Source organism: Protopterus annectens, chromosome 3.part1, assembly GCF_019279795.1.
Source record: "Protopterus annectens isolate FY-2018-M chromosome 3.part1, PAN1.0, whole genome shotgun sequence".
NCBI lineage: Eukaryota > Metazoa > Chordata > Ceratodontiformes > Protopteridae > Protopterus > Protopterus annectens.
This window is the reverse complement of record NC_056732.1, coordinates 1,914,609,966-1,914,622,803: the sequence shown is the minus strand read 5'-3', so window position 1 is coordinate 1,914,622,803 and position 12,838 is coordinate 1,914,609,966.

Genomic DNA, 12,838 nt, shown 5'->3' with positions numbered 1-12,838 from the left:
TCAGACTGCTGTTTCTGTTTATGTCTTGCACCATGGAGCTCAGGTTGTGACTCAAGAGTCTCTCAGCCTCCCACTTGCAATTAACAAGTACACAAACAAACAGCTGAATAAAGAAATAAGGGAAAACACATCAAATAATTTCAAACAGAGATTAACTTTAATTTCTGGTAACTTGGAGAGTACAGTGCACATCTATTTGTTGTTTTTATTACATACTGAAACAAACAAATGGTTGCTAACAGATACCTTGTTATGTGTGTATATAGTTGGTAGTCCTACAGTACATAAATCACAGTAGGGGGTATTCAGACAGGAAAAATAGCACACTGTGGAAAGCTAAACTATGCAGTCAGTGTTGATGTGCAGGGCATGTGCAATTCAAAGGTATTTGTAGCACAATCATGGCAGTATAAAAATTGGTGTGGTCAGTAGTTTATATTAATGACCATATAATGACATTCAAATGAGTGCTTATAGAAATACATTCATCAATTAATTGATGTTTTTGTCTGCATATATATTCTATATGCAGCATGTACATTTGTAAGATACCTGGTAACTGTATATTCGTTTGATAAATTTATTGGTATATAGTAGGCATGGAGTTAAAAAAAACATTAATAAACATAACCAGCTAAGCCCAAGTACTGTTGAGTGAGCTAAGCTCCATGGTTAAGAAGCACCATGCTATATACCCCAGAGAGGATTAATGATGTACAGGCTATTCGTTCAGAATATTACTGAATACAGACCATGTGTAGTATTGCTTGACATGCACAGGAAGTTTTATTGAGTAAGTATAGGATTCCTTGTGGTAGAAATCTGTTGCCAGCCATTTTCCATTTCTGTCTATAAAAGATTACAGTCTTTGTTGGTGGTGCATATTGCATAGCTGTTAGAGGTCAAGCAGGGTGGAATGGGCCATATACCATATGGATGGACAGTAGTCTGTCTGCTGAAGAATGGCATACAGAGCAAGAACTGCACATTTCAAAAATACCATTTGAACCCTTGATATAAGTATCACCATGAATAGTAGGCATCATTAAGGGTTGTGGAAGAGTGTACAGCTCAGCAAACTTTGTGGCCTCAGCGTAAATATCATAATTTGGGCTTTAACTCAAATTTTACGTTATGCCTTTGATACCACAATACATTGCATTGTCAGCATGTTCCAAGAGGTGATATACAAGATAGGTGTTTACATTCACATGGAATAGCAAGAACAAGGTTCCAGGTGATCAAACATGCAGGAATCTCCAGTCAACAAAGTATTGTTGAAAGGTACGATGTATGTCTTACAGGTAATACCCAGTTTCTGCAAATAAGAAACAACAATGTTAGGTGTGGTAAAGAGGTTATTTTTCAGCTATCTTTCAAAGCATTGTACTACCATCTTCTTAATCTCTTAATGTTCTCCCATGATGTCTTTACCCACTAGACATGAGAAGCTGCCACTAAGCTAAATGAGTGGAATCTAACTGGGAGCGGGGTACATGTTTGGGGTATAAACTTCATCACTCCACTGTTTCCTTGAATACAGCCCTCACCTGAAGATGGATAAGCAGGATACCCTTCTCATGGCAGAAAACTACTCCTTCTTAAGTGCCATTCTATGATGAAACTGTGTGAGTGGACTTCTTTGTTGTAGTCACAGCGTTTGGTAACATTGTACCCATTGGACTACATTCTATTCTGTGGCCACTGGTGCTTCACACCCTGATCAGTCATAAGTTGCGCCTATTTATCCTTAGAATATTCTTATTTTGACCAGCTAAATTCTCTACATAGGGCTGATAAACAATAGGCTATGAGAAGCAATCTGTTGTATTACTGATGATATGTATGTTGGAGTTTGTCCCATAAGGCTCACACCACCTCCCCATGGCTTTGTACAGCCAGCTGATAGCTTGCCAGGTATAATGCTGCCTTCAACTTGTTTTATTCAGCCTCTAACAGTAGCCGAGTGTGCCTCCATTATTTTACTGCTATGAGCCACACAACTGGACAACCTGGCACCTTCCTGGTGTCTCTAACTGCTGTAGTACCCTTCTGAATCCACCTAATTACCATTACTGTGGGTGTTAATTATCTGTTATTCTTGTACAGCCACTGTACTGTGAATGAATTTGTATCCGTGATGGTACTGCTGCTGTTTCCAGTGCCACTCTCTTGAATTGACCCCGCTGTGAAAGCAACATAGTGTAGAATGTTCAAGTATTCTTCACCTCACCCTTTTGTTGATTGCTCCCTGCCTGAACTATACATCTGTTTTCCGATTTTGAGTTTGGAGTGCCTTGTTTGCCTTCTGTTTGTATATCCAGGAATAACTCAAACTATGTAGTGGCAATTAATGTTTACATGTAATTACTCTTGGCCACCTGCTGCTGAGCTTGCTTTCTCCTAAGTTCCTCTCCTGACCCAATTCTTAGGAATATGGCAACAGTTATCCTGAAAAAAAAAAATCCAGTGCAGTATGAGAGTGTGCCAACACTCAAGTAAGATTAAGATCTCCAAAAACTTAGGTGACTGAAGGAAAGAATACTCTTGTTACTTGATAGGTTCATTGGTGGTTACTAGGATACTGACCCAAAGGTCTTTATAAGCCTTTCCATGTGTACCCGATATAATACTAGAGAAACCCAATATAAAGGATCTAGCCTAAACTCAAAATCTTAGTTAACAATGGCTGCACATATCTAGGAGGATCATAGGTGAAATCCTGGCAAGAAATTTATGTTTTCCCATCCAGTCATCCAGGCTACACATAAACTGGCTCACAGAGGGGCTCTGTTTGATGTGAACTGGTTTCCTATTCATGAGGAGTGGCAACCTCAGAGACATATCTGTCTCTCCAGCAGGTTCTATTTATGTTGAAGGCCAGGTAAAGGTCCCTGGAGCAAGTGACCCTTATCCCATTAGTCTTATGATATGCAGCATTTCGATTAAGTTTGGATCTGAGATTGCTGTATAGGCCAGGCACAAGTCTTCTCTAAGTAGTCTGTATGCTACTTGAGTACAGTGACGATGACTTGAGTCTGTCAGTGCATGACATGTGATGGAGACCCTGTAATTTCTTGTTTAGAAATCTCTGGGGTCTCTCAAGTTGCTGCAGGTGCCAGGTGAGGTACATACAAAGGGAGCATTGTACTCAGTTATTGGCCTGATGAGGGTTGAGTACAGGGGAGTTATGACCTGTTTTGCTCTTGAGGCAATGCCTTTGCTAATGAGGTGAGCAATGTAGAAGGCCTTCCTTACCACAGTAGACACATGGTGGTCAAAGATTAGGCTACAGTCAGCTTGCATTCCCAATTTTATCAGTGCTGAGTTGTTACTTAGGGTATTATTATCTATATGGTAGTCTGCATGGATATAATTTTTACCAAATGGGATAATAATGCATTTTTTAGCATTGAGTTGGAGTCCATGGCTTTGACATCAATCATTCATTTGTGTAAGTCCTTCTAAAAGTATATTAACATCTTCTGGGCATAAAATGATTACACCTAATTTGCAGTCATCAGCAAAGTTAGGCACAGGCCCCCAGTTTTGGCCTGAAGTTCTGAGAAGTATATTCTAAACAATAGGGGGCACAGCACTGACCTCCACTGCTGACAGCTCTGCTGGTCGAGGTAAAGTCCCCAATTTTGACTGAGTGTTATCTGAAAGTCAGATGGTTAGCAACATACCTGACAATGTAAAGGTTTATATTCAACTGGGAGAGTTTATCAGTGGTGCCTGAATGTGGGAGTGTATTGAAGGCCTTTGCTAAGTCAAGGTAGGTTGTATGCACAGATTGGTCTTCATTTATGCCTCACCTTGGTGATGCTTTTGAATAAGTCTACCAGGTTTAACAGGTATGACCTCTTTGACAAAAGCAAATGTGTCAGATTAAGGGTATGGAGGTCATCTATGTCCTTATTTATAGGGTTCATGATGATTTGTTCCATGGCCTTACAGATAAGGCTGGTTGCTTATGGATCTGTAGTTTCTATAGTCTGAACCACACTTTTAATATTGTTGTCAAGTGGCATATGACGAATGAAAAAAAAAATATTACTTGTAAAACTAGCAATAAAGGGTCAGTGGCACGAATGTTGTAAGGAGCAGCTGTACTGTCACCTTAGTCAAAATGCCTCCTGCATGACAGTGAATGAGTGTCTGCATGTATATATATCCATGAACACACCACATGTACAGGTGTGTGTACATCTGTGTATATAAACAGAGACACAAACAAATTCAGGGACAGGTTTGTGTGTGTGTGTGTGTGTGTGTGTGTGTGTGTGTGTGTGTGTGTGTGTGTGTGTGTGTGTGTGTGTGTGTGTGCATTTTTTAGCCTTTTTTATGGGTCTCCACTGAAATGGGCCTTTGGCTCAGTTATAACAAATGTCAAATAAGAAAATAAATAAAAACACACACACACACATATATATATATATATATATATATATATATATATATATATATATATATATATATATTGATCTATAACAAAGATATACAGCAAATCCATTTGAATCAACCAAAGCAATGCATATGATAACCACATAATGACATGGCATATGCATTTATTTCTTTAAATTATTATCTATTTCCATCTTGATAAGGGGTAAGTGGTCTCATCAGCACAGCCATTTAAGTTGCAAAAAAGGCAAGTTTGAGAAAAGTTATGTGAATTCCAATATTACAGGTGAAGTATACCATTAAAACAAATAGGTGCACTGCATGCCAAGGCCTAATAAAATGCACGCATTATTACATATCCAGCCTACAACAAGTAGGTCGCTGCATACAAAGGTCTAATAAAATGCATGCGTTATTACATATCCAGCCTACAACAAGTAGGTCGCTGCATACAAAGGTCTAATAAAATACACACATTATTAAATATCCAGCATGATTCCACAGTGGTACAGTGGTAGTATGGTTACCTCACAGTAAGAGGTTCTCCCGTTCGATTCTCAGCTTGGCTTGGCAGTGCCTTCTGTGTGGAGTCTGCATGTCCTCCCCGCAGTTGGGTAGCGCTCAAAGACATGCGTGCATAAATGGCGAGCCTTTGTTGAAGGTTAGGCGTTGAGTTGGCACCTCGGCTTCATAAAATCTACTGCCAATCATTAGCAGACCGAGTTCCGCTGTGGTGACCCCTTACCGGGAAAAAGCCGAAAGACAAACAGCAATTAAATATCCAGCATATACAAATTTGACTGGCAGTCAAGAATGCCTTGAATTACAAGCCGGTCAGTAAGACATAGTAAGGCTGTGGTTTTACAACCACATGAATATAAACTTAGATTACATATTTCATACATACTTATGCACACAGATAGGGAAATAGAGTTACTGCATTTACCTCAACTTTCAAATGGTAACCAGTGCAACTCTACTACAGTCAAATATTCAGCAAAAGAGTGAACGATCCAAACATTTTACCACAATGCAGGAAAGATAAAGAGAAAGATAAAGAAAATAAATTCAGTGGAATGGAATCCATATTATACAGACAGTCACTGCGAGTGATTCATGAAGGTGTCACCTAATGTGAAAATACTTTTAGTACAGTAACAAGATTCAATTTCACAGTTGTCTGACATATTTTTTTTTACTATTATAAGATTTTATTCTTCTAGAATCTTAGGATATTTGCAACTCAGGGGATTTGTTTCCAAGACGAAAATGTCCAAAGCAATGCTTCCTGTGAAATGTGGAGAAACTGTGTTATAAATATATGTCTGCATGGGTACATGCACTAATAAGCAACACTGTTGCAGAACATATGACAAATAATTACCAGTGAAGGGAAAAAGCATGTAGCAACTAACATAAAACAAAAGCAAACAAAATAAAATACAATTGCCTAAGTTGGGATAATCTTTCCACTAAGTTTTACAAAAAGCAAGCACATACTAAAGATGTAATTTCACTGCTGCAAAGGCTGCAGGTTTGAGTTTGACTAGATAGCATCTCAGGCTACTGCTAAACCAGTCATTCAACTAATAGTCTCTGGGTAGGGGAGGGGAAGTTCAAAACAACAAACTGTAAATTCTAAGCAGTTCCTATCATAAACATCCAACAGTGAAGTTTGTGAAATCTAACCTGCAGTATGCACACAAGCTTGTCTGAAAATTCTGACTCTGTGTGAATATGTGACTTACACTACACTAAAAGGTAAACAAAATAGTCTAGCAAGCAACTGATTTTAGAAACAAAATAATGCCCCTTTATAAGGATTGCATTACTGCTGTGCTTTCTAGAGTAGCAGCAGCAGTCTGGTCGTAAAATGTCTGAAAGGCTACTTTTCTGAATGGATAAAATGCACAGATTACACCAATGAATGGCTCACATGGAAAGCTGTTGTCAGTAGAGCTGCAATTTGAGATGGAATGTGGCTAACTCCTTTGAAGCTTCCTGCAGGCACACTTCCCCTACCCCCCTCAGCCACAGGTGAGCATGCTCAGAAAGGCAAACCTGAAAAGTAAACAAAGGCTGAATCAAAACAAAAAATCCCTGGGATTGTCCCTTTAAGAGCACACAGGGAACACACTCCCATCCTGGGGCTGGGTTTGCCTCTCTCTCACCAGGCCCAAAATAAGTCTCCACACTGACCACAGCTATAGTGTTGAGTCCTCAGCCAGATGTTCCAAGCCAAGTCCTCTACCACCCTTTCTGTGAAATCAGTGCTCTGTGTCCCTGCTCTAAGTAGATGATACACACACTCTTTCAGATTTGATTTTCACACACACACACACAAACACACACACACACACACACACACACACACCTGGGAAAAGCTGGCACAGATTTACCAAATATGCCCCTCTGCCCATATTATTAGATAGATACTGCCACCAGACCACTCCAAAGGCAGATACTCTAAGGCTGTTGCAAGGGTGCCCAATTATACTGAGTAAAATTGACACTAATACAAATTGTAGTGTTTGACCAATGCAGCAAGGCTTTCAGGAGTGGCCATAGAGTCACCAAATAAATATAAGTACTCTCAAAGGTTAAAATAGTCTCTAAAAGATAAGCCACAATGAAAGGTTTAAATATATTTAATCTTCTTCTTCTTCTTCTTTCGGCTTTTTCCCGGTTAGGGGTCGCCACAGCGGATCACCTTGTCCGCACATTAATTGGCAGTGGAGTTTTACAGTGTCGAGTTGCCAGCCCGGCGCCCAACCTTCCACAGAAGGCACACTCACACGCACACCTAGGGCCAATTTAGAGTGTCCAATCCACCTGAAGCATGTCTTTGGGATGTGGGAGGAAACCGGAGCACCCGGAGGAAACCCACGCGACCACAGGGAGGACATGCAGACTCCGCACAGAAGGCACCCCAGCTGGGGATTGAACCGGAGAACCTCTTGCTGTGAGGCGGCAATGCTAACCACTGCACCACCGTGGCCACCCGTTTAAATATATTTAATAATGAACAATAAAAAGAAAATTAAAATACCGAATGTCTATTTACAATAAACACCAGAGTTTCAGCCACAAGAAATATTAAACATAACACAGATGGAAAGATTCACATAGATACAGAAAAATAATACTTAACTAATCTCACTATATTTTCCTGACTAATCTAAACAATTGCTGTCCCCTAGTTCACTTAGTAGAGCAAGACAAGATGATGTAGGCGAGGGCTCCTTCTTTGTTAGGTTTTAAACACAGACTGCCCTGAGACCTCTGTCTCATCTAGTATTAAAACATCATTTCAGTGCTGCATTACAGAATGACATCACATACATCTGGTCATCTGACTCTGGTTCTCCACTACCCCCTTTAATAGAAACTGAACCAGAATCTAGCACATATGTGCCACCATACACACACACACATAGAGCTTTGCTAAGATGTGTTATAGCATCTGGAAGCTATACAACCATTAAAAAAATTGTCCACCCTTCCAGGGTAGCAATTAGTTCACGCCTAAAGATAATACAGTAGGATTCCTAGTCCTGGTTTTCACAGACATTTTGTCTCTGGCTCCAATTAGAACTGTAAGATACAATCTTTATTGCCAAAACCAGGTAATTTCAGACTATTTTTGAAAGTTAGCTGGACTGAAATTAACCTCTTCCCTTCCGGTATCCTCTGTTACAATATATTCATTTCAACAGTTACAACACAGTTTGACATACAGGCGTATTTCTTTTCTGTCCAGCAGGACCCACTGTTGGTCCATTTTTAACACAAGCAGCTTTACACATATGGTTTGAACACAAGCACCTGTACAAATCAGTTTGATATACAACCATCATATAATTCTTTGCAGAACTCCAGCTAGGTATGCTGGCATATGTTATTCATGCACTGCCCTACTCCCTCTGGCATAGCTGGCAATTCCTCGCATCATCATATCTCTCCCACCTTTGAAGACTCAAATTGGTTTTTACATGGCCATTGAGAAATGCAGCTTGAGGGAAATGAGCCTGTCTGGAACAATTAACCCATACTCTGTCTTGACAGCCCATCTGCATTGGCATTACTAACCCCACTATGTCATATCATATGCCTGCAAACCTAGGCTCCACCTTAATAGCAGCATTTTACTGGCTGGCTCAATGTAGCCATAGATCCCCATCAGACTCCTCCTGCCACCCACAACAAATACTTAGCACCAGAGCCTACCTATCATGGTAAGGCATTGTCATTTTAACATGGTACAATTTGTGCCCCTACCTCCTGCTTAGCAGATTTACTATGTAGTTAACATCACTGACCTTCCTTACCACTTCGAAGCGCCGCACCCAAGCTGCCTGCAGCATATTGTGTCTGACACAAATGAGCACTAGAACCTGCTGTCCTACAGCATACTTTCAGTCTCAAGCAATCCTGTCATACCAGACATTATTCTGCTGTTGGGCTCCTGCCAGGTTCTCCTGGGCCAAGCTCATGAGCTCTCTAAGCCTTGTCCTGAGGTTTAGGACATATGCCACAACAGACTCCTTGTGGGATTCACACTCAACCTCCCACTCATCAAGAATCAAATCTAAAGGCCCCCTCACCCTATGCCCATGCAGCACCTCAAAGGCTGAAAAACCTGTGGATTCCTGTGGTACATCTCTGTATACTAACAGCAGATTGGGCAAAAAGTTATCCTACTCTCTCTCTTAAACTGGTCTGCAAATGCCTGTAGCATAGTTTTTAGTGTAGAATTGAACCTTTTCATGAGACCATTAGTGTGGGGGTGGTAGGAGGTGGTCTTTAGGTGCTTCACCCCACAGCATTCCCACAGACAAGCCAGCAGGTCTGACATGAAATTTACACCTCTGTCAGTCAGTATTTCTCTCAGGAAACCAACCCTGCTGAATATCTCTAACAAAGCATTTGCTTCCTTCTCTGCCTTGACGGAGGACTGAACCACTGCCTCAGGATATGTTCTAGCATTATCTACTACCACTAGGGTATATTTCTTTCCTGTGGAACTTGGGGTGCTCAGATGCCTGGCAATATCTATAGCTACCCTCTGAAATGGCTCCTCAGAGACAGGCAAAGGCATCAAAGGAGCTTTGACCTTGTTTCCTGCCTTACCTACTTTGTGGTACTGCTTACACATCCTGCAGTACCCTGTTACATCCCTTGCAATCCCAGGCCAATAAAATCTCTGTATAATACGTCTCTTGGTATGCTTTATGTCCATTTGATCTGCAAAAGGAATGTTATGGGCTATAGCTAGAAGTGCCAGATGGTAGGCTCTAAGCACTACCAACTGCTATATTAACTCACCCTCTAGCCCACCCTCAGGGGTCCACTCTCTATACAGTAACCTTTTGTTCCAGTATACAGACTTCCCTTTTCCTTGAGAATCAGGTGCCTCCTTAGTTACCTCCTTCAAGCCTTGTAATGTAGGGTCTGAGAGCTGAACCTGTCTGAACACTACCTTTGTGAACTTTCCCAGCTCTTCTTCCACAGGAAGTCCGGTATCCTCTTACAGCTGTGCCTCACTGTCAGCCTAGGTAATACCACTCACCTCTGCTCTTGCAGTCACTCTGTCCAAGGGAACATCAGTACCTACCAGCAGCTGTGGCTCTCCTTCAGGCTCATTGCTACAGGGTAGCTCCCTCCCTGAAATAACCACCTCACCAGCTCTGGCTTCATGTGTGGTGCCTGTCTGGGTCTCCCCCTGACTATCAGCACCACATGCCTGTCTTCAAGCCTGACTGCATGAAACTGCATGCACACAAGGTACTGCATTATCAGAATTATTCTCTATCAGGACATCTACAGGGATATTTTCACACACACCTACTTGTCTGCTTCCTTTTCCACCCTCCCAGTCAAGGTGAACCCTAGTCAAAGCTGGTTGGAATGGGGTCCCTCCTAAAGCTCTGACTAGAGTGGACTGCCCAAGCAAATACTGCTCCTTTTTAACTCATTACATCTGAGTGATGTCTCCAGGTGCATCTGCAGTTAACTCCTACTGACATCTCTAGGTGTTAAATATTGCTTGTTCATATTTGCATCGATAAAACTGTGCTATGTACAAGGTTTTAAAAGATTTCATCTTTAAGCTTGCACAATGGCAGACTCAACTGTGTCAAAATTTGACTTCTGTCTAGTGCAGGTAAATAGATATTACTGTTTTTATGATAATTTATATAGACATAATTTTCACATTTTTCTAAATATCTCAACAACTGAGTAACACAGACAGAACTGCTTAGCCTCATGTGAATGCTCTCAGCTAGATGAATAAAATGCTGCTGACAGTATGTGTGTCACTTGCTGAGATGTAAGTTGTTTACAAAATGTTACAAATGTAATAGTTACTGTGTTTACTGTGACTTATAAAATTTGGGTTAAGACCTACAACCTTAAGAATACTATGCCTATAAAAATAGTTTGTGTTGAAGGGTTTGCCATTTATACTTCTTTCATAAACCCTATGGTTCCAAACATATGAACATTTGCATGAAATGTGAGGACATAATTTGATTCTGTCAAAAAGCTTAGGTGCCGCCCATTGGAAGTTACAGTGCAAACTTCCTGAGCTCCATTGGAGTGAATGAGTTAACCATTGCAGGTTTCAGAATGGTTATATCAGAGGCTGTGTCTCTCTTAGCATTTGCCTGTTTTCTATCCACTAAGATAGGATATAAACTCCTGTGATAGTTTAGTACCCCTGTTGTCTCCAGAAAACTTCCCACTGGCATTATGTTATTCCCACTTCCTGGCTCCCCACCTTTTGTTCCACACCTTGATTCCATGGACATCTGTATGCTACATGGCCCCAGTAGTTGCATCTAAAACATCTAACCCTTGTTCCTGGCCATGCACCTAAACTAGTAGCTTCTCCTATTACTGCTGAACTCTGTTGGGGTGGTTTAGGCTTCCCACCATGGGGTTTTCTTATATCCATGGGCAGCACTGGGTGTTCCCTTCTTGTGCAGTGATGCCCTGCTTGCTAAGTAGAGATCCCCTTTTTTTTCCCAACTCATCTGCAGAGTTACACTCCCAGTCTGCCAAACAGATTCTCGTGTCCTCAGGCAAAGTGCTAAGGGCTTGTTCCTGCGCCAAAATGTCTGCCAGCCTTTCAAAAGTGGTTACCTCATATCCACTCACCCAACTATGAAAATAAGTGCTTAACTCAGCAATATAATCACATACACTTTCATCTGCCTTGCGCCTATGCTCAAGTTTTTCTGTAAGGTTCAGGTGTTAAAACATTGCAATAAGCATTGTTTTACTTTATCATAGTTTAAACAATCAGTATAAAGTATCAGACAATTTAGAAACAGCAGTTACAGCTTTACCATGTAGTAAGGGGTCAGGAACCATACCCAGAGCCCTTGGTCAACATTATACTATTTATATATTCTTTTGAATATATGAATAAAACTATCTGTCAAAATTATCACCCTCTGTAAACTGTGAAGGAAATTTACTGACCTTCATTGCTTCTAGGGTTTGGTTATTCCCTTCCCCATTACCTCCATGATGCTAACGATGACTCAGCATCTCCCTCTGATGTTGACGGTGCTTCTCCTTTTCTTCACCCTCCAAATGCTGCAGTCTCTCATTTTCTTCAACCTCCAAATGCCACAGTCTCGCTGCTGATTTTAATTGCATCTGTTTTGCCTGCAAAAGTCTCTCCGCTGATTCTAATTCCAAATGTTTAGTCTCCAGGTCAGGTCTCTTTAACTCCAGATGGGTTTTTAAGTCCTCTGAGGAAAAGGTGAGCTGTTCTTCTTCTGAGGGATGCAAATCCCCATCACAAGACCTGTTATCCTTCTGGATGCTGTTCTTGGCTACAGCTGTGATTAAGGCTGAAATAATTTCCTCTTTAGTCAGGTTGACATGCACTAGTCCTTTGGCTTCACACACCTTGACCAACTGTTTTTTGTCAGCTTGCCATAATCCTCTGCTGATATCTTTGCCTGCTTTCCCCTGACTAAACTAAACTAACAAAAATAAATAAAACTGCTGTGAAAATGAAACTCTGTATGTTTACCTTGTGCCTGCTGATGTACACACACCTTCAGTGACAACTGCTTACAGAAAACAGAGGTTCAATTAATATCCCATCACTGCTCATCAATAAGTGAGCATTCTTCACCAGTGTCCATGGTGAGGATTGTGATTCCTTGATCACTGGCCCACAGGAAGGACGTCACAGTTTTACACAACAATTTGTGGAATCAGAGACAAAAAACATCATCATTTGTGCAGTAGTGAAGGAGTTGCAGGATACTTATTTTAATCTTTTATTGTCTAATTAGTGTTTCCATGAGTACTTGTTTTACTCCTTTTTTAAGTTGTAGACAACTATCAGCTGTAACAATGCTAATGTATAGAATATTAATGATGTTAATCACTGCAATCTTATACACAA